This window comes from Rhipicephalus microplus, unplaced genomic scaffold, assembly GCF_043290135.1.
Source record: "Rhipicephalus microplus isolate Deutch F79 unplaced genomic scaffold, USDA_Rmic scaffold_20, whole genome shotgun sequence".
NCBI classification, from domain to species: Eukaryota; Metazoa; Arthropoda; class Arachnida; order Ixodida; family Ixodidae; genus Rhipicephalus; species Rhipicephalus microplus.
The window spans coordinates 5,837,420-5,859,648 of record NW_027464593.1 but is presented as its reverse complement, the minus strand read 5'-3'; the positions used below and the strand labels follow the sequence as shown (position 1 = coordinate 5,859,648).

The following is a 22,229-nucleotide window of genomic DNA, read 5'->3' as shown; positions in this document are numbered from 1 at the left end:
GAGCCAGCATAGTACATGATGGTCGGTGACGACATCGAATAGGTGACCATACAAATAAGGTCGAAACTCTGTAAGGGCCCAGACGATCGCCAGGCACTCTTCTTCCGTGACGATGTAGTTTGTCTCGGCTCTCGTGAGCGTACGGCTTGCATATGCCACGACATATTCAGGGAATCCATGTTTGCGCTGCGCCAGAATTGCGCCGAGGCCTACACCGCTGGCGTCCGTGTGCACCTCCGTTGGGGCCATAGGGTGGTAGTCGCGTAGAATGGGAGGAGACGTCAACAAATAGGGGAGCTTCGCGAAAGTGTCGTCGCACTCGGACGACCATGAATTGAGGGGCTCGTTACTTCCAAGGAGCTTCGTCAGCGGCGATATGACCGTGGCAAAGCGTCGGAAGTATGACCACAGGTCCACAAAACTACGCAGTTATTTCATGGACGCAGGTTTGGGGAATTCGGCCATGGCCCGAAGCTTGGCTGGGTCAGGAAGAATGACATCCTTTGACATGATCGACGTACCCTAGGAAGGTGAGTTACCGTGCTGCCAAGCGGCACTTCAGATTCAGTTGCAAGCCGGCATTGCTAACACGTGCAAAAATTTCTTTCAGACGTTGGAGATGCGTGGAGAAATCTGGAGCGAAGACAACAACGTCATCGAGGTAACACACGCACGTTTGCTATTTCAAGTTGCGCAGAACGGTGTCCATCATGCGCTCAAAGCACGCAGGTGCATTACATAAACCGAACGGCATGACGTTGAATTCGTACAAGCCGTCTGGTGTGACGAAGGCTGTCTTTGGTCGAGCGTCATCAGCCATGGGTACTTGCGAGTACCACGAGCGCAGATCAAGAAAAGAAAAAAAAAATTGGCTTCGTGAAGGTTGTGAATCGCGTCATCGATGCGCGGTAGTGGGTTAACATCCTTGCGAGTGATGTTATTGACCCGTCTGTAGTCCACACAGAACCACACAGAACCATTTTTCTTCGCAACAAGAACAACAGGAGACGCCCATGGACTGTCCGAAGACTGAATGACCTCACGTCGGAGCATATTGTCAACCTGCTCGTTAATTCCCCGACGTTCAGCAGGCGACAAGCGGTATGAACGTTTCCGTAATGGCGGATGGGCAACAATGTCGATACGATGCGTAACAGTGGACGCGCGAACGAGAGAACTTCGCTCGACATCGAGAAAAGAACGATATTCTTGCAACAGGTGCAGAAGCTGGGAATACTGTACCGACGTAAGGTTGTCATCAATTGAGGGGCCAACTACATCAGATGATGGATAAGAAGTGGAAACAGCACTGGTGGTACGCGAATCGGGGCAACGCAAGTCATCGGGTACGTCCATTACTTGTGCGTCATCGACTGGTTCAACTCTGCTGAGGCATTTCCCTCGAACCAAGGTAACAGTGTACGGAAATGGGTCGGTCACAAAAATAGCAGCGTTTCCCTGGTACTAGCAACCCTTATCTTCTGCAAGCATGGTCGGTTGGTGAAACGAGTCGGAGAGACCAGTGCAGTAGACCCATACACCCGCGGTCGACCTTAGAGGCACTATGGTATCATCTTTCACAAGAATCTTGCTCAGTATCAGGAGACTGTCTACTGGCGTGAAATGCGAGAAGGGTGCGAGTTAAATTTCGGTGGCGGCACAATGGATGGTGGCGTCGTTGCGCGAGAAAAAATCCTATCCCAGGATGACGCCATGAGAGCATCCAGGAATGATGAATTGGGGGACATACAGAACGTCTCGAACGACAACGCGAGCTGTGCACCCTGCTGTAGGATGAATACAATGCGAACTAGTGGTACGAAGGGACAACCCAGAAATTGGTGTCATCACTTTTCGAAGCAAGCTGCAAAGGTTTTCGTCCATAACTGATACGGCAGCTCCAGTGTCGATAAGAGCAGATGCATGAACACCATCTACAAGCACGTCAATGACATTAGATGGGCGGCTCTGAGGGCTTTCACAATGCTCATATAGAAAGGGCAGCGCAAAAACTCGGGAAAAAAAGAAGGACAGAAGAGACAGAGCGCTGACTTTCAACTTATCCTGAATTCGGGAACCAATAACCGACAAGAAAAGATTACACAACACAGCAGCGACAGCTGAACCAATGCATATGCCCTTTCTTTGAACATAAATTTTATCATCAACATTCACAACTGTAGAAGACAAATAGAACTTTAAGTGTCTAACAAAGTCATCAGCATAAACACCTGCTTCACCTGAGACCTGAATTTCACCATATTCCCGAACCTTATCTCGAAAAGCCTGCAGCAGTCCTTCATGAGGCACAGAATAATAAAGTTCTTCAATGTCGACCCAAAACCGTTATAAGAGCCAGATTTCAAACCTTGTAGGTGCAGCGAGAAGTCCTCAGACTGCGGATGACAAAGGGATCATCCTTCACTAAAACATTTGGTTTGTGCCAACCTCATCACGGAAACCCTATGAAAATCAGGTTTATGTCCTACTGCATCATGCGGAAGCAGGTTCCCACAGACCTGCAGTCTTTTCGGTGTTGTCCTTTCGGTTTTATCCAACCTTTCTGGGGCCGCTGCAAGCGTTTTTGCAAGATTCTGAAATCAGAATATTGGCGACAGGTGAGGATGTTTCAGGACTGGTTGCGTGTTCTCGTGATCACTGGTGCTGAGCCTTTCAAGGAATCGCGTCGCCTGCATGCTATCAAGAAACAAGTGGCTGTGTCTGCTGAGTTCTTGTGGCATCGTGCTCTCGTGAACCTCACTTCTGAGAGCAAGGCCTTTTGTGTTAAGCAAGGCAACGTTTTTGCGCTTGGTAATGCCGTAGTTCCTGACGACGTTCAGCATGTTCTGAAGAAAGGACCAAAATTCAGTTATGAGCCCTGTCTTGAACCCCAGGGCCTTCTCTCCCTGGTCCGTCAAGTGGCTGAGTGTTGCGGTGAAAATGAGAAAGATCGAGTTATTGCCGAAGGCGTTGAGTGCTTGACATGATGAACGTCTTCCCATCGTTCGAAGGATCAGCCCCTAAAGAAGATTTTGAGGACGCTGAAGGAACTGCAGTTAACAATACTGGAAACAGATAAAGAAGGAAGCTTCGCTGTCCTACCGAACCTTCTGTTTCGAGAGAAGTCACAATTGGCAATGGTCCAGAACTTCAAGGACGTACCCTTTGATGCTTCAAATTAGAAACGGCATGCACTTCAACTGCTAGAGGAATTTAACCTACATAGCCTCAAGGCGAGGACAAAGAAAGAAGAAAAGGGCTTCCTTCAAGTCTTTTTTACCATGAAAAGTCACAAACCAGATGTTCCGTTTCTTGTCATTGTTTCTGAAGATGCTACCTGGCAACGTCACGTAAGCCGTTACCTACAAAGGCACCTACAAGTTTTAGTGAAAGATGATTCCTTTGCCATCCGCAAGTCTGAGGACTTCTTGTTGCACCTACAAGGTTTGATATCTGGCTCTTTTAACGGTTTTTCGGTTGACATTAAAGAACTTTATTATTCTGTGGCTCATGAGGACTGCTGCAGGCTCTTCGAGATAGGGTTCAGGAATATGGTGAACTTCAGTTCTCCGGTGAAGCAGGTGTTTCTGCTGATGACTTTGTTAGACTCTTACAGTTCTATTTGTCTTCTACAGTTGTGAATTTTGATGATAAGTTTTATGTTCAAAGAAAGGGCATATGCATAGGTTCAGGTGTGGCTCCTGTGTTGTGTGATCTTTTCTTGCCGGTCGTTGGTTGCCGCATTCAGGATAAGTTGAAAGTCAGCGCTTTGTCTCTTCTGTCCTTCTTTTTTCCCGAGTTTTCGCGCTGCCTTTTCTATGTGAGCACTATGAACCAACTAGCCCAAACCAAAGTACTTTTTTCACAGTGTAATAGCGTTGCAGTCCTTGCCTCGGGGACTGCAATGAGTAGTTTTCCCGCTCGTTAGCAGCTGAACTTGGCCGCATGGAGGACGGGAAACGACGTCGTGGAGACGGTGACCTTCCAGGAGATGGAGCTAGGCGAGACGGTGGTGGCATAGACGGTGGTTCGTCGTGATAGGGATGGCTGATCTGGCCAGCAACAGGCGATGAGATGGTGGGTGGCTGTACGCGCAAGCAATAACGTGCTACATGGCCTGCGTAACCACAGGCAAAACAGATGGGCCGGTTGCCGAGTGTGGTCCCTTGGTTCACAGGGGTAGGTCTTGTCCATGGCGCAAGAGCCGACGGACAGAATGGTGGCTGGAAAGGCTGCAGGGTGGGCTGGAGCTGTGTCTGAGGGGTCGCGTCAATATACGTAGCCGGCATACCCGCTGCAAAGGACGGAGGTCGTGCGGCAGCTTCGGCGTGTCAATGGGGCGGGCGCTTGAACGACTGGGGGTGGCCTGGCGACCACTTGGACGTACTTTGGGGGTGCAGGGACCGGATGTTGTCCGTGGCACGCAGACTTGACCTCCGGAATTTCCTGCTCAATGGCTCGGCGGATGGGTGGAAGAATGGCAGGGGCCGATTGTTGAACAGTCGGTGGGTGGGAAAGGGGCAGGAGAAAGAAAAGGGCAGGAGAAAGGGGAAGGCATGACGAGGAGGGGTAAGGTTCATCGGGGTGCATGTTGTGGCGGTAGACAACTGCTTTGTGAAAGAAATAAAAGTTCAGAGAAGTTGGTGGAGTAGCGGAACTCGGGCTTTCTATGATGGGAAGTAAATCCGAGTTGCGGCATGGCTCAGAAGTGACAGCAAGAACGCCTGAAAATGACAAGACGCAAGCCTCAGTAGCTCTCTGTGGCGTCTGGCAGATCCACTGGATACCGTGACAGACAGTCGGCGTCCTGAGGGAGGTGACCAGATTTATGCATGACCGAGAAGGTGTATTCTTGGGGGCGGAGAGACCAACGACCAAGACATCCCGTGGGATCCTTGAGCGACGATAGCCAGCAGAGCGCATGATGATCAGTTACAACAGTAAAATTGCGGCCGAACAGGTAGGGTCGAAATTTAGCGACAGGCCGAACAAGAGCAAGGTACTATCTTTCGGTGATGTAATAGTTCTTCTCGGCAGGGGACAAAAGGCGGCTGGCGTAGGCGATGACGCAGTCACGTCCATGCTGACGCTAAGCTAAAACAGCACCAATTCCGTGGCCACTCACGTCAGATCGAGGTTCTGTCAGTGCGCGTGGTCTCATCGAAGTGGGCTAATATTGGCGTAGTAGTGAGGGCAGAAATGAGCACCGAAAATGCAGCACTTTTAGGGGATTCCAAATAAAAGTGACATTTTTTTCAGAAGCTCGGTGAGAGGCTGCTGAAGATCGGCCAAATTCTGAATGAAGTGGCGGAAATAGGAGCACAAACCAAGGAAGCTCCGGACACCTTTAGTAGAAGAGGCTGCGGGAAAGTGAATCACTGCGCGAATTTTGTCCGGATCAGGCTGTACCCCAGATGCTTTAACGAGGTGACGAAGTGTTATTATTTCACGACAGCTGAAACAGCATTTGGAGGTGTTCCGATAGAGACGATTGTTGCGGAATACTGGGAGAATACCGGACAGTCACCACAGATAGCTCGAAAATGCCAGTGAAAAAACAAGGACGTTATCTAGGTTGCACAGGTAAGTAGACCTCTTGAAGCCGCGCAGCAGGGAATCCATCATGCACTCAAAGGTGGCCGGCGCATTGCAAAGCCCAAACGGCATCAATTTAAATTGGTATAGCTCGATGGGGATTACAAAAGCAGTTTTCTCTCGGTTCCGTGAGTCAACAGTAATCTCAAAAGTGTTGTGGCTCGGGCGAGTTGGTTATCCATGAACTTAGCTTCTATTAGCGCGGCACATATGAAAAGGAAAGAGGAAAGAATACAGAGACGTCAAGACAGGTAGGCGCTAAACTTCCAACTGTTTATTTCATGCCCTTGACACCCATCTTATACATGCGTAGAAACACGACTCATCTTGCACGTGGTGACATCCCAAGAAACGTCATTTCCTTATCTGTCAAAGCAATCGAAGGTGAACTCACACACAAGTTTCCCATTTTTTCTATTGCCTCGGCTTCTTTGATCTCACGTGTCAGCTGATTGCGAGACCGGCTGATAACGGTGCAGCTATACAGATCAGGGGAGCACCCACACCCCTTGCAGTGCGCCGCCAAGAACCCTCCCGCTGAAAGTTTATTTCTCGCGTTGTAAGCATGTTCCCGCAGTCTATCATTAAGACACCGCTTAGTCTGTCCTATGTAATATCTTCCACACGATAACAAGAACACGTACACAACGCAACACACACAATCTACATATCTAACCTGATGTTTCTTATCACATACTAAGCGAATAGAACTAATTGGGCAGGTCAACTTGCAAAGCTCCCCTAGTTTTTTGGGGGCTGAAAACACCACACGTACGTGAGCCCGCTGGGCTACCTTCTTCAAGTTATGAGAGACAGTGTGCATATATGGGATTACGCCTATTCTGCTACCCGAACACTCCAACACTTGTTGCCTATCTTTCTGTGAAGCTTTGAGGATACGCTCAGCTACAGAGACCTGCAGCAGAACAGGGTACCCTGCTTCGGTGAGACGCTTACTCTGAGTCACGAAACTGTGTGCCATTTTGTGATGACACGATTTTGCTAGGGCGTTTTTAAAACACAAGTTTGCGATTCCTCTCTTTATAAGCTTAGAGTGCGCCGAGACAAAAGAAAGCAGAGGCTTATTTGCCCGTGGCTCATACGACCAGCAAGTGTGATTTCCTAGAAAAAACAACCGGATATCCAAAAACCGCAGAGAGGCACCTTGGGGGAGCTCGCAAGTAATTTCAAGGGGTGCGAGACATTCCTTAATCGCTGGTAATACTTCTTCAACCTTCGCTTCTAGGTCAACTGGTGTACAGTCCATCAAAAACAGGAAATCATCGACAAAACGAAAAGATTTGCACACTGGAGTGTCAAATCTTTGTCAAACACTAGCGCCTACCTGTCTTGACGTCTCTGTATTCTTTCCTCTTTCCTTTTCATATGTGCCGCGCTAATAGAAGCTAAGTACAACAGTAATCTGTCGATAACCAGATCGAAAATCAGTGGATGAGAAAACTTCGCGCCATGAAGGCAGCAAGGGCGTCATCTATTCGTGGTAAGGGGTAGACGTCCTTCTTAGTGACCTTGTTGAGATGTGCATAGTAAACGCAAAGCCGCCGCGTATAGTGTTTCTTGACAAGCATGACAGGGGAAGCCCACGGACTAGATGAGTGTTCGACGACGTCTTTGGTGAGCATTTTCTCGACTTTTTTCTGGATGAGAGAGCGTTCGGCAGCGAAGATACTGTGAGGGCAGCGATGAATTGGGCTGTCATTGCCGGGGTGTTGATGTGATGGGTCACAACTGATGCCTTGCCTAAAGGACGGTTGTCCATATCATTCGATATTGAACACTTTTTGCCCCAATTCCACTACTGCCGTTAGCAATATATTCATCATATACAAGTGGCACCCTCTAGCAGATATTCCAAGATTTAAACAGAAGGTGGCTACCTACAACTAAATATATCGAAGACGCTCGAACCACAGAATAAGGAGCGAAGAGTTTTACACTCTAAAAATATTGAATAAAAAGGGTGTCTTTTTGTCCCACAACATTAATCGTCATCAGGCTTGTGTGTGCTTCCTTTCTTGAAAACTCGGCGCTGGCCACTTTCCTATCGAGAATTCAATGACCCCCTGACAACAGGCATGTCGATCAGGACCGGAATGTATCGGGCGTGGGGCGATAGCGCAAAGATGGAACGCAATTTAGATGACGATTATTATTGTGGGACAAAAAGATACTCTTTTTACTCGCTCTTTTTTTAGAGTGTAGTAAGGCGAAGATCCTTAGGGTGTGGGTTGTTTCCTCGTAGTAGGTTGTAGTGGCCACTTCTATTTACTTTCAGGAATTTCTCACTTGATGACGTTGTGTGTATATGTCCTTGGAAATAATATCACTAGATGACGTTAGTGGTTTTCGTATAGAGAAATTCGCAGCATAACCACGGAGTGAATGATTAGTGGGACGAAGCTTTCGTCCATCCATCCGATGTTTGCTCTAGCGTGATAGGAGCAGAGGGAGAAACAGACAGACAGACAGACAGACAGACAGACAGACAGACAGACAGACAGACAGACAGACAGACAGACAGACAGACAGACAGACAGACAGACAGACAGACATACAGACAGACAGACAGACAGATGGACGGATGGGCAGACGGATGGATGGACGCTTCACCCCACTCATCATCATTCACTCCGTGGATATGCTGTGAGGATGATGAACGAACATTATTTATTTAGCAGAAAAGTCCTCCTCCCCTTTCAGGGGCGAGAGGAGAAGGGAGGACCAAACCTAGATGACGGCCATGATCCCATGGGCCCTGGCGGCGTCTTCGGCCTGCCGTATTAGGCGGGCTTGGAATTGAGAGTCAGAGAGCTGAGGAGCGCGGTATCCCATCCCCTCGCGTCTGGAAATTCACCTCTCTTGGGGGCCTGCGGGCATGCTTATAAAATGTGGCTTAAGTCCGCCCTGTTGTGGCAAAATTTACACTTGTCCGAATGAAGTTCCGGCACGCAGCAGTTCATTGTTACCGGACTAGGAAACGTGTGGGTCTGGAGTTGGCGCCAAGCCACCGCCTGTCCTTTGTTCAATCACGAGTGTGCGGGAGGATAAATTTTCCTGCTTAGCCTGTATTATTGCGTAATATCTCTGCAAGTGGTCATCAGCTCAAATCTCTCATCATCCTCCCCGTTCGACCAGGGCAATCCAAATTATCGGTCTGTAAGTCCTCGAGCTGTCTGGTGTGCAGCCTCATCGCCGGGCAAGGAAGAGTGAGCGGGTTCTTAGACTATTTCTATTGTTCGTTGGTCTTTGCATCCAGCCAATATTCTTAAAGCTATTTGAGATATTCGCCCTTATGCAAAGCTTCTCACATCCATCTGCGAGTCGCTAATAATTAGTGAAGTCAAGGTGGATGCTATGGCCATTGCAATAGCTGCTTCCTCCGCCTCTTCTGCAAAGCTCGTTCTCACCGTGCCGCTGACCTTATGATTTTGCTTTGTATTCCACTACTGCTATAGTCATGTCATTTCCTTTGTATTTGGCCTCGTCTACATATGTTGTTTCTGGTAAATATTTTACGTTGTTATGTATATTTTTCGCTCTTTCAGCTTTCCTTGCTTTGTGATGTTCGGTGTGCTCGTTTTTTGGAATTGGTGAGATTATTGAACATTTCCTGATTTCATACGGTATATCTTTTTGGCGCCAAACTGATTTGCGTAGTTTATACCCAGTTCCTCTAGTATGGCTCTACCTGTTTTACTTTGCGTTAGTCTTTCATATAGTGCAATTTTTTGAGCTTCTATAAGCTATTCTGATGTGTTGTGAAGCCCTAATTGAAGTAATTTATCAGTAGAGGTAGTTATGGGAAGTCCAATCACCTGTTTGAAAACTCGCCTAATGATTCTGTCAATCTTTTCTCTCTCGGCCACTTGCAGTCTGAGGTACGGAATCACATATACAATACAACTGACGACAAAAGCCTGTACCAGTTTTATCATATTATTTTCTTTCATACCATTGTGCCAGTTTGCAATTCGTTTAAGTAGACGCAAAATTTACTGCGCACTGGTTTCAAGTAATCTAATCGCCTCTCCATTATGCCCGTTCGAGCTGTTTTGGAGTCCCAGAATTCCTATGCTTTCGACCGTAGCTATTTGATTTGTGGGGTTTAACGTCCCAAAACCACCATATGATTATGAGAGACGCCGTAGTGGAGGGCTCCGGAAATTTCGACCACCTGGGGTTCTTTAACGTGCACCCAAATCTGAGCACACGGGCCTCCTTCATTTCCGCCTCCATCGGAAATGCAGCCGCTGCAGCCGGGATTCGAACCCGCGAACTGCGGGTCAGCAGCCGAGTACCTTAGCCACTAGACCACCACGGCGGGACGACCGTAGGTATTTGCGTTTTTGCAACAAAGACTTTAATGTTAGGTTTTTCTTGGATACTTTTGCGACCCCTACATGTCGGGTTATAAAAGAGAAGTTCCGATTTTTCCGGTGAACATTGTAATCCTGTATGAGTGGCATATCCTTCTACAACATTCACTGCGGTTTGTAAAGTTTCCTCTATGTATCCGTCACTGCCCTCTGCTATCCATAAGGTAATGTCATCTGCATAGAGGCTATGGTGGAGTCCTGGAATTTCCTTCAGTCTGGTAGGGAGAGCTATCATGGCCACGTTAAAAAAAGGGAGACAGGACAGAGCCTTGCGGCGTACCTCAGCTGCCCAGACTAAACTCTTGGGATTCTGCTTCGCCTAGTATTATTCTTGCAGTCCAGTCAGTTAAAAAGTATTTTATATAATCGTATACTCTTTTCCTACCCCTAACGCTTGAAGATCGGCAAGTATAGCTTTATGTGATGTATTAACGAATGCCTTTTTAAGATTTAGGCCAACTATGACCTTTATGTCGTGTGTATTGAGACCCGAATCAATTATATGGTGTTTAATCTTAAGCATAATGTCCTGTGTAGACAGTTTCGCTCTGAAGCCTACTATCCTCTGAGGGAAAATCTCATTGTCTTCTGTATAATTTGACAGGCGAGTTAGGATGACATGCTCTGCATAGGAAAGTTATTAAACTTTCCTATGCAGGATGTCAGGGAAATAGGCCTAATATTATCAAGATCTAGTTTCTTGCCTGGCTTGGGAATCATTATGATTGTTGCCGTTTTCCATTGCTTGGGTATCTTACCTTCTTCCCAACACTTGTTCATATATTCGGTGAGGGCTGTGATGGATTTGTCGTCTAAATTTCTGAGCGTTTTATTCGTGATCCCATCGGGGCCCGGGGTGGATGTTGTGCTCAGTTTCATTAGTTCCGATCGTACCTCGGCCTCTAATATGGGTCGGTCTAGGAAATAATTCTCTTTACCTCTGTACGAGCTTAATCGCTCTTTGGTTGTATCCCCAATGTATCTCTGTCTGATTTTTTCAATCAGTTCTTCCTCTGTGCCTTTGTATTTACGGACAAGTCTAATAAAGTTTCGTTGTTGTGCTGTCTTGCTCGCTTCCGAGTCTATCAGACATCTTAACAGGTTCCATGTTTTAGAGAGACTTATTTATTTTTCCATCGCATCACATTTTTCCTCCCATCTTTGTCTGCATAGTTGCTCCGCGTACTTCTCAATATCTTTACCGAGGGTGGCTATCCTTTTTCTAGGACATTTGTTGTGTTTTTGTGTTTTCCACCGTTTTTTAGGCTCTTTTTTGCCTCCCACATATGTAGGAGCTTACTGTCTGTGCTTTCTAGTCCTTCTGTTTTGGGTATGGTCTTAGTTGCCATTTGAATATTTTGCCTAAGGTTCCCTAGCTATTCATCAGTCTTCGATGACATCCCATGCTTCCTTCTCTCTGATTTTTCTAAAACTATCCCATTCAACCATCCTTAATTCTTTGCCTCCTCTTTTACGTGGGCCTGCTTTAAACGTGCTCTCAATTACATAGTAGTCCATGCCCATATTTTCTTGTGTGCAAAGCTAATAAGGTTCTATGATATTTTTAGTAAACGTGAGGTCAGGAGACGTGTCTTTGGATACGCTGTTTGCAATCCTAGTTGGGAAAAGCGGGTCGGTTATTAACGTAAGGCCCTCCTGTTGGGCGTCAATCCAGAGATTTCTACCTTTGATATTTTCTTTGTCATAACCAAATTCCGCATGCAACGCGTTGAAATCTCCTACAATAACCAGTGCTTGCTTTTTAGTAATGCTTATCGTTCTTCTAAAAAGTGACCTAAATTTGGTTTTTTGTCGAGGGCTGCTATAGACTTTTAATAAGAATAGACTTTCACCCCTCTTCTGCGATAGAACTAACTCAACAAGAACATCATTGACATCGCAGATTTCCGTATCATGTTCTATCACCGTGAGATTTCTTCGCACGAGGGTTGTTACGGACGTTTTTCATCAGGGGTACCACTGGAATTGTAATTGGACAATTTAGCCATTCCTCCAGTTTCCTGTAAGGCGATGACGTCTGGTGCCTCCTTTTCGTTGAGGAACTGTTGTAAGTTACCCCTTTTCCAGCGATACCCACGGCAGTTCCACTGCCAACTTTTATACTTATTACGTCGTGCCATGTTTAGGAACGGTCCCTTCCCCTGCAAGTTTGATTACTTCGGTCGTAGTCGGCGGGTTGTAGGGTTTACTAGTAGTTTTAACCGGGCCTGCTCCTATAGACCTCAAATCTGTTTGCGCGTTCTCCCCCAGCGTTAGTCGATTTTCTATGCTATCTATTCTTTGTTTTATTTCTATGAGCTGCAGCTGCAATCCTTCGAATCGTTGTTCCATTACCTTAGTAAGTTCTCCGAGCATATTGTCGGCTTTCTTTTCCAGGGGTGTCGAGAAGTCTTTATTTTCTACAGGAGATATTTCCTCTGCTCGTCGTTTTGCTGCATGCTCTCCTGACTCCTGTGGAGGCGCTGAAGTTAAAATTTGACAACACGATGCCATGGAGCTAGTTGACTCACGCAGCTGATTTTGCCTGAGTTTAGCATTCTCTTCCTTTAGTTGTTTTATTTCGTCCCTCTGTTTCGCGATTTCACAGGTGAGTTGCTCTAGCATTTTCTTAATGTGGTTTAACTCTTGACCTAGGGTGGACCCTTCTGCCACAACCTCAGGCGAACGCCAAGACCAGAGAGACTGCCCTGATACCTCGCCCACTCAGCTCACCATTTGTCGACTGCCCCGACCGCCGTCAGGACCCTCGTGGAACTGTCCTTGAGGTGATGTCATTGCCCTTGTCTTGGATTTGGCCCGTGACCTGGATCTGTGTTGACGAGTGGACCTTGATCTGGATGTGGATCGAGGTTCGTGTTGAGTCCCTTCTCTTTCCCTTTCGGCGAGCCGCGGGAAGGAGCTGGAACGATCTCTGCGTCGTCCTCCTCTGTCCTGAGTGGCGTTGCCATTCTCCTCCGTTGGATTTTCTGGTGAATACTCTTCCTTCCACGCCTGTGTTGCTCTAGTGTTCGACAAAATCTTCATTTCTCTTTGTTCATCGCCTTGTTGTTGTTCCTTTTCCCACCATCTTTTCTTCAAAAGGTGCGGGGTCCTAAACCGTTCTTTGCATCTTTTGTGTCCTGTAAGATGACCTTTCCCGCAAAAGCGGCACCTAGGGTCACACTGGTGGTTTCAGTTGGATTGAGCACCCCACAACCATGACATTTCTTGCTGTCAGGCTGTGGGCAGACATCCGCTGATGTCCCATTCGTCCACAAGTAGTGCACGTTTCATATTGATTCTTGTATAGGAAGCACCTATATTCGGCACCACGGTAGTATACGAAATACGGCACAAACAACCCTGCGAAAACAATGACCACTGAGTCCGTAAGTCCCATACGTTGTGCATGTAGAATCGTCGTGTTCCTCTGATTGACCAAGCTTTTTTCTATGTCTTCTTTATTATCATACTTCGGTATTCCGTGGATAACCCATTTGGATGTGTTTTCTGGTGCTGTTACATAAGCGGCTGTAGCGTATCTCTTGTCATGGATCATAATTCCCTTGATGTTGCTGTATTCCTTCGCATTGGCCAGACTAGGTGTGCTCATGATCATGGTATTTTGTCGCATGTTGATTCTGAGAGTATCTTACCCAGAAATGTCAGGCTGTACTTTTGCCGCTCGTAAAACTTAGTCTCTTATGAGCGCTAGACTCTGTCACGTCAAGTCCAGACCACCTCCTGGACGTATTACAACCTTGTAATCGTCTTCTGGTAGTTGCAGTTCTTTTGGCACTGGCCGGCGATGCAAAAAAATTGCCCGCAGCTTCCCTCGGGGGAACACTGAGGAGGATGCGGAGCATATAATTGGTTAACGGGGTGTTAAAGTGCGACTTACTTGGGTCGATGGCTAAATTGGTTAACGTGGTTGTGAAATGAGGTGTTCAATTGCGACTTACTTGGGTCGATGGCTAAATTGGTTAACGTGGTTGTAGGAGGGGGTGTTAAATGAGTGAACACGTACACACGTATGCGAAAGGGCGGCGCTGGTCGAAGGGACGTCGATCATTGTGTTTGTGGATTCGTTGGCATTCATTTCACCGCGACCTTGGACGTCGACGCGCCGTACAAACCAACCGACGAGCGGCAACTGAGCGAGCGAGCGCCGACCTTGAGTATATATACAGCGCGACGGCGCATGCACTGTCAGGTGTTGAATGTTCTCGAAGCGCGACGGCGCATGCGCGTCCACTGGAGAATCAGGAAAATTGTAGAATGTTCTCGAAAGGGAGAAGCGCGCGCGGCACAGATGGTGGGTGACGGTGCATGCGCGCGTCAGCTGTCGAATGTTCGAGAAGGGGGAGAAGCGCAACGGCGCATGCGCGCGCGTCAGCTGCCGATGTTTTGGAAGCGTGACGGCGCATGCGCGCTACATTATACAGCTAGCGAATGTTCGTGAAGAGGAGAAGCGCACGCGGTGTGTAGAGGAGGAAGGGTGCTCAGATGGTGGAGGAGTGAAGCGCGCGCGGTGTGTAGAGGAGGAAGGGATGCACAGATGGTGGAAGGAGGAGGAGGAAGCTTGCGGACGGCGCCGCCATAGAGAAATAAAAAAAGATGAAGAGCGGACACTCCCGTAGACCCCAGCGGCCCAATCGACCCTAGCACACCTGGTGGTTGGTGAGAGCAAGCGGCGTGCGCTTCCTGTTTCGATTTCACTGGCGCAAATTTTGAATTTTTACTTTTATTTTTTATTTTTATTTCGATTAAGTTATAATAAAAAGACATGCAGGTAGTGATAATTCACTACGATTTTATTCATCGCGCTTGTTCTTGTTCTTTTGTTCACTTGTTCTTTTGGAACAAGTGATCAATGTATATATCAGTCAAAGAGACAGAGTATCCGCAATGTTTTATTCAAAGGCAAGGTAGAGTCTGAGAATATAAAAAGCACAATATGACAAAGGTAGACAACAAATGCATTTCGCCTTACAAATAAATTGTAACAAATATTGTAACAAATACAGAGAGAACACAGACAACGCACACATCGCTAGAGTTGGCAGAAGCCGAGAAGCTGGTGAAGTATGACACACCGGGCCCGTGGGTAAGTAAGGATCTATGGCAAAAACACAGCGCACAATGCTGAAGAAGAAAGAAGAAGTAACATATACACAGCAATGAAGTCGCGAATCACGCCTGGGGTTAACCAAAATAATGCATAGAAAAAAAGAGTGCACAGAAACCACACGACACAATATAGCAGAAAGGCAAATCTGCAGTGTGCTGGCTGTGCTTAAGAACAGCTAGCCCAAAATGAAAAAAAAAGCAGACTTGATGCCTGCTTGTCCTCAGAAAGGTAGGGCTTTGCAGCTTGCTCACTACGTGAAAGACAAACTTTAAGCTACAACACTGGCAGGTCTTGTGGCTCTTCTTATCATCAAAAACTTAAGATCCTAAGTGATTTGCATCTCGGTGTTGCTGTGACGCTTGCGAGCTAAAATAGATTGTAGTCATCACTTATCCAGAATTGTGGACCTTAATTGGTGTTACGAGAGCGGTATTACAGGGCTAATAAATAGCAGAAGGAAACCACTTTGGCTCATTATTTTTCACAAAGGCTCTACACCGTACGTTATCACTCACAAGCTATATAAAAATAAAATGACAGCGTCCGCAGCCCCATCAAACGCTACAAGTTTGGGTATTCTTTTGAAAATTTTGATGGGCGAGATGAGGAGGTTGATGGGAAGCTAAAATACAAAAAGCGTGATAACGTGAACTGCGCCCACTTCATACTGTGTTCCTTACCCGCTCGAAGACATTTCAACAAGCGGTTTTGTTATCGATATATTACTTGAGCTGGAGAGATAAAGCATACACAGTGACCAAGCGACCCCCAGTAAAGTGTACAGTTCGCCCGCATTCGCTACGAAAATACAGACAGGATACCCAACATTCTTTTTAAGGTTATGCAAATCACTTCGAGCGAATACACAGTGTCCCTACTCCTCATAGCGGGTAACCAAAACAATGTATGCAACGAACGAGTGGTTAGTTTGGTGAGGCTGTCTCCGCAGTCTTTTGATAGTTTTCCGCTGTGCTGCTACTTTGGCTTGCAGATGTTTAATGGTTTGCTTGTACTTCATTGATGGAGACATTGTCGCTGGCACACAGGAACGCACTGCAATAAACAAAAAAATGGATGTAAAAGCGAAGAACAACTAATCCCATACGAGCACTTTCCTCGCTCTTTCAGACCCAAGGTGCACAACTTTCTTCTGTGGTGCAAAGTTTTCGATTCCACTACCTAAAAACAAACCATTCACAATGTTGACAATGCACAAAAAAAATGAAAATCACTGAGAGCCCACCCTTACATTTTGTAAGTGCACACGTAGTGTCCTTTTGAGGATAGTTTCCTCAGAATGTCATAAACATAAAATAGCACATTAAAACAGCTGCAATAAAAGCATAGTCACCATTTTCTCTAGGGCACTCAGACGTGGAGCTGTTGGCAGAGACATCTTCTGGAGGGTCTTGTGAAGCTTGTTCAGTGCCTCGGACAGTGCTGTCGGAACAACCTTGCGAGCGGCCTGCGGAAGTCTCTATATCAATCCACTCTGGTGTTGAAGTGAACATATAACTTACCGGTCACACAAGTTCCTTTTGTGACAGCTGAATGACTGGTTAAGGTTTTCTCCGGCAAGACGAAGTCGGCGGAAATTCTTTCACCAGCTACAAGGGAGCTGCCACCTGCAGAGGTTTGGTCAGCAGTCAATTTGGGTAAAAAAAAGAGAAATCGCGACACTGAACGCACCCTGTTCATCGGGGCACCTCAATGTGTGGGAGCCGCTTTTTGAAGCCTCTACCGCAGGTCCTGAAGAAATGAAATTACGACAATGTGTAAGCAGGAGGCTTAAAATAACACAAACTAAAGCTCATCCGCACCTTGCAGTGCAGCTTTTGCAGTCATGTCACAGTCACTATTTGAAGCGACGCTCAGAAAATCTGCATATATGTGCAGTTGGTACAAGTTACAAAGCTTGTAGCATGGGGAAACTTAAACAACTCTTTCAAACGCATAAATTGGTAGAACGTGGAAGAAAAGAGAAGGCACCAACAAGGAAACAAGTAATTTGTGATTTTTGGAATTATCAACAGTGCCAGCTTTCACTGATGAAAGGTACAGATGCTCGCGTCCGTGGCAGACGCAGCACGCGTCGCCTCGGCTTTGCGCCGTGCCGCCTTTGCTACACTGCATACGTTGCACAATGTTCCCGTCAAGCCGCCGCATAGAGCCGCAAACTTTATTTTTAGCGAACCTCCCCGTCCTTACAAGCTACAGAAAAAGGTTACAACTGCGTGAATGAGACCCCACGTAAGAAACAAACTCGCACACACGAAGCGCAACGTGTGTGCGTGCATCTTTCTATGTTTGTTGCACAGTGTCTTATTCGCACAGGTGCAACCGTTTTCTGAAAAAAATGACTGAACAAGACCAACAACATGTCATTCAACAATCTTCGCTTGAAAACGTGCCTCACCTGTTATCTCACGCTTGAAAACGTCGACGCAGCCGACGTTGACGAAAGCGACGAAAGGTTCTCGCTGTCAGTCATGCATGGGCTTGTCACTGGGTGGATGGTGTTTATGACAGTACGGCTGGAGAAAAATAATCGTGTAAGGTGTGTTGAATAAATTGTTTTTATGTATAAAGAACATACTTAGTTTGGGCGTATAATTAATATTTTGTGAAAACAATTCTGTTGCATTGATTATAACTGTTTTTTTTTGCGCTTGCGTCCTCTGACGTTTGATGAGAGCACTAGTTGATTACGTAATCGTGACGCACTTCCTAAGGCCAGGTTTCGTGGAGTGTCCTCTCTTGTCTTCTTCTTTCTCTATGGCGCCGCACTACAAGCCTCGAGTATTAGATGCTCCGCATCTAAAAATCCTTCAGTCTCTTAGAAGCCTCCTTGGCACGCACCTCCCGCGTTCGTGGCTGTTACCGCGTTTCTCTTGTCTTTTGCCTTCTTGCGTCGTTCATGGGCCACAACCCATCCTTGAGTGTCGTTGTACTCTTCTGGAGACAGCGTCTTCCCCTCAATTTCCACAACATCTATTTCGCAGGCTTCGAACAAGCCGGGGGCATGACTTGTCGCCTAGTTGCCAGCGCGTCGATGGCACTGCGTTGGCACTGCGATGGCGTAGCTAGGGCGACGCCGTTGTGGGAACTTCAAAGAAGTGCCACGGCTCAAAAAAACAGTAAGCCCACCTGGTATATCCTGGCATCGGACAAATCGGGTGATCATCTGGCGACAACTGTGATGGTCTTGAAGCACGTGGTTGTCCTTATTCAGCCGCGAAAATGAAAAACTGACAGAGCCCATTCGAGAGGCGTCGGAGTGGCTTGGACCCCTAGCGGCAGACCTCGTGGATATGCTGTGATTTTTTTCGACGGCCTACTCCACTTCGAGTGGACCCGCTAAGCTGCACAGGAGAGGAGGATCATTTTCTGGTTTCGGGTATGAGTTTCCTGTTCTGATTAGAACTTTCACAGCTGCAGTGCCCTCTGGCCAAGTTCAACCTCTTTAATTAAAATTAAAGACTACTTTTGCAAAGTGAAACAAGTAAACAGAATGTAATCGTTCACTAATTATTCAGACTTGTTCAGACTTGTCTTACAATGAGTTACCAGTTCAGTTCATCGAAGAAAAAGCGCTGACTTGAAGAGAGGACGCGCGCCACGTCTCCCTTTCGCATGCGAAAACGGCACCGACGCTCCGCGCTCCGCTTGACCATGCAACGCTACGACCGCACTCCCACTTCCGCTATGTTTTATTGCGATAGCAATTATATGGCCACTCTTGAATGGATTTCGTCGGCGGCGTCGGCGTCGATTTCGTGCACCATATATGTATACGTATCCATATATATATATATATATTATGGATACGTCAGTCTGTGGCCGAGTGTGCGGACGTCTGCCACACGCTAAGCGCCGCCTCCTTCAAAGTCACTGTCAGCAAAGACCTACCAGAGAAGGTAATACTTCCGGTTAGTGACAGGTCATCTGACAATGAAGGCTCTACTGCACGTGAAACTATAGGAATAAGCAGCTTGAGCATGAGTCCGACAAAGGCAGTGCTGCAAGAGCACGCGTTGCCTCTCAAGCTGCAACCTGAACTCGGCTCTCAGATGACTACAAAGACACCCCGACGCCCCTTGCCACACCGCAAGCAACGCAGGCGTCGACGCTCAGTGCAGCAGGTGACGGTGCAGCGTGGACTATTTCCAGCATTTGTAACACGACTGCGACAGGATGCTAAAACCGACGAGATTAAACCAACGCGGCCACTTTGCAGGAGTCTGTATCTCCTGGTAGCGGCATCTTGTCCAAGTCAACAGCGTTGGCCCCATCGTGGACGACGCCTGCACCGACCATCACGTCACAGCCAGTGTCGTCCTCCGGAATCTCCTTCAACAAACTTCCATGTGAAATATCAGCTTGGCCGAGTCCGGCCACCCCGGAATAGTCAATGCCGCCCACCGGAGACATTGTCGGTAGCCCACGAGGCTCGCAGTCGGGGCCGAGTGTAATGATAATAAATAGTGGGGCTCAGGCAAGGGCGCAGGCGAGGTGACAGAAGCGGAGGAAGACGAAGTGAGAAAAAGAACAGCCGGCCTGCAGCAAAGGCGTTGTCTCTTTGTCTTATTTCTCCTCGTTACAATGGCGCAGTCGACGAAGAAAACGGCTTACGTCTCGGTTTCGTCATCCAGAACGCCCGCCGACGTGCAGCCGCGGTAAGCGCCGCTTGAGGACGGCGTCAAGCCCTCCTCGGCAGCTGTTTACTGACACCACCGTTCGGGGACGGCGTCAAGGCCTCCTCGGCGGCTCCAGCACCCGTTACCGGTACCAGTTCACGATAAGGAACGCCGTCACGCTTCTTCGCTGATGGAACCCGCAAGGCGTCCGTCGCGGCCAGCATCGATCCCAGCACCGACGGATGGCGTCCAGGCCTCCGTTGTGGTTCCGGGAAACTTGTCCTGGGACGCGACACGTCGCGGCAACCATGCGCACGGGCCTCTCTCACCTAGGGATGGCGTACATGCCTCCTCCATACCTGGCAACCTGTCGGCGCTTCAAGCACCCACCGTGTACGGCGTCGAGGCCTACCCGGCGGCGCAAGACCGCTTCATCTACGCCACAGTACCAGGTCACAACTCATCACACGGGTTCCGCTTGCCTGGGAACGTCGTTGACGCTTCCAGCGCCCTGGAACCCATGTCCACGATTCCTACCACAGCTGGATTTCCAAGGGACGCCGTCCACGCGTCCTTGGTCAGCAATTGTACCACCTCGAGTACCGCAGTCACTGTATCCTCCGCAGAGGCGGGCCTTGGCTCTTCGTGCGGATCACACGACAGCGCAGCGGAGCTGCAGCATACCATCGCGCAACTCCGCGTCACGACCAACGCCCTCATAGCGTCGAGCTCCCAGCTATGTCCTGCCATCTTGCCAACATTGTGCGCACTCAATGCCATGTTGGCTGCGGCCGCCTCACAAAACTTCGAGGTAAGCTCGCCCGAGAACCGTCGCAATCTCGGGCGTTCTCTCACGGAGGTATCAGAGCAAGTGAACTGCTTGGCGTGGGCACATTTCGGAGTTTTGCCCGCAGTCCCGCCATCGCCGATTTCCTTCGAGCTACCGGAGTTTCGCGGCTTCCAGGACGATGCCAAGGAATGGGTGGCAACCGTCAACGCTGTCGGAGATCACGCAGCGTGGACGGACCAAAAGAAGTGGGGCATGGCCATAGACCGCCTTCGGAATGCTGCCGCGGCTTGGCATCGATACGAAGGCGTGCGGCAGACGTCCTGGGTGGACTGGAGTGACAAGCTCATAGCTGCTTTTGGACGGAGTCACCATCACCTCTCCACGACCACCCAGTCTTACGCGACCGCTACCGAGAATAGATCCCAGAAGGAGACCACCCTCGCGGCTTCAGCTGTATTTTGCAGCTTCCCGACAGCCAATTTAACCACCTACCCTGGGACGAACAACCCTACAGTGTTGACCCTCACTTCGAAGCGACATCTCCTGATATCACGTCAGTCTGTGGCCGAGTGTGCGGACGTCTGCCACACGCTAAGCGCCGCCTCCTTCAAAGTCACTGTCAGCAAAGACCTACCAGAGAAGGTAATACTTCCGGTTAGTGACAGGTCATCTGACAATGAAGGCTCTACTGCACGTGAAACTATAGGAATAAGCAGCTTGAGCATGAGTCCGACAAAGGCAGTGCTGCAAGAGCACGCGTTGCCTCTCAAGCTGCAACCTGAACTCGGCTCTCAGATGACTACAAAGACACCCCGACGCCCCTTGCCACACCGCAAGCAACGCAGGCGTCGACGCTCAGTGCAGCAGGTGACGGTGCAGCGTGGACTATTTCCAGCATTTGTAACACGACTGCGACAGGATGCTAAAACCGACGAGATTAAACCAACGCGGCCACTTTGCAGGAGTCTGTATCTCCTGGTAGCGGCATCTTGTCCAAGTCAACAGCGTTGGCCCCATCGTGGACGACGCCTGCACCGACCATCACGTCACAGCCAGTGTCGTCCTCCGGAATCTCCTTCAACAAACTTCCATGTGAAATATCAGCTTGGCCGAGTCCGGCCACCCCGGAATAGTCAATGCCGCCCACCGGAGACATTGTCGGTAGCCCACGAGGCTCGCAGTCGGGGCCGAGTGTAATGATAATAAATAGTGGGGCTCAGGCAAGGGCGCAGGCGAGGTGACAGAAGCGGAGGAAGACGAAGTGAGAAAAAGAACAGCCGGCCTGCAGCAAAGGCGTTGTCTCTTTGTCTTATTTCTCCTCGTTACAATATATATATATATATATATATATATATATATATATATATATATATATATATATATATATATATATATATATATATATATATATATATATATATATGAAAACGCACGAAAAAATCAAGAAAAAAAAACACTCCGGCGCACGGAATGGAACGTGGGACCTCTGCGCCGTGAAAGCAGGGCGTTAACCACTGAGCCACCCCGGAGCATATCCTTCACCGTTCAAACGGCCAGCTGCTCATATCTACCACACACCGTTGCTCAGGATCATCTCAGGGGGAGGGGGGGGATTGTGTTTTCAACATTACCAGCAAGATGGCGCAATGAGCGCGTGTCGCCTAAGGTCCCTAGATGAA

General features: G+C 48.2%; 1 protein-coding gene and 1 long non-coding RNA gene across 3 annotated transcripts in view; both read right to left on the bottom strand.

Moving 5' to 3' along the window:
* The window catches only part of LOC119180994 (uncharacterized), a 160,105-nt gene that overhangs the window by 50,459 nt on the left and 87,417 nt on the right, over positions 1-22,229 (bottom strand). The window lies entirely within an intron of this gene.
* LOC142785269 (uncharacterized) lies at positions 14,888-17,628 on the bottom strand. Of its 2 annotated transcripts, XR_012888903.1 has the most exons (5): positions 17,540-17,628; positions 16,813-16,872; positions 16,644-16,748; positions 16,475-16,588; positions 14,888-16,176 (listed from the first exon to the last, which is right to left on the bottom strand). It is a non-coding gene; the product is annotated as an uncharacterized LOC142785269 (long non-coding RNA). The 2 variants fall into 2 exon arrangements; XR_012888902.1 differs by having other exon boundaries at positions 16,644-16,872.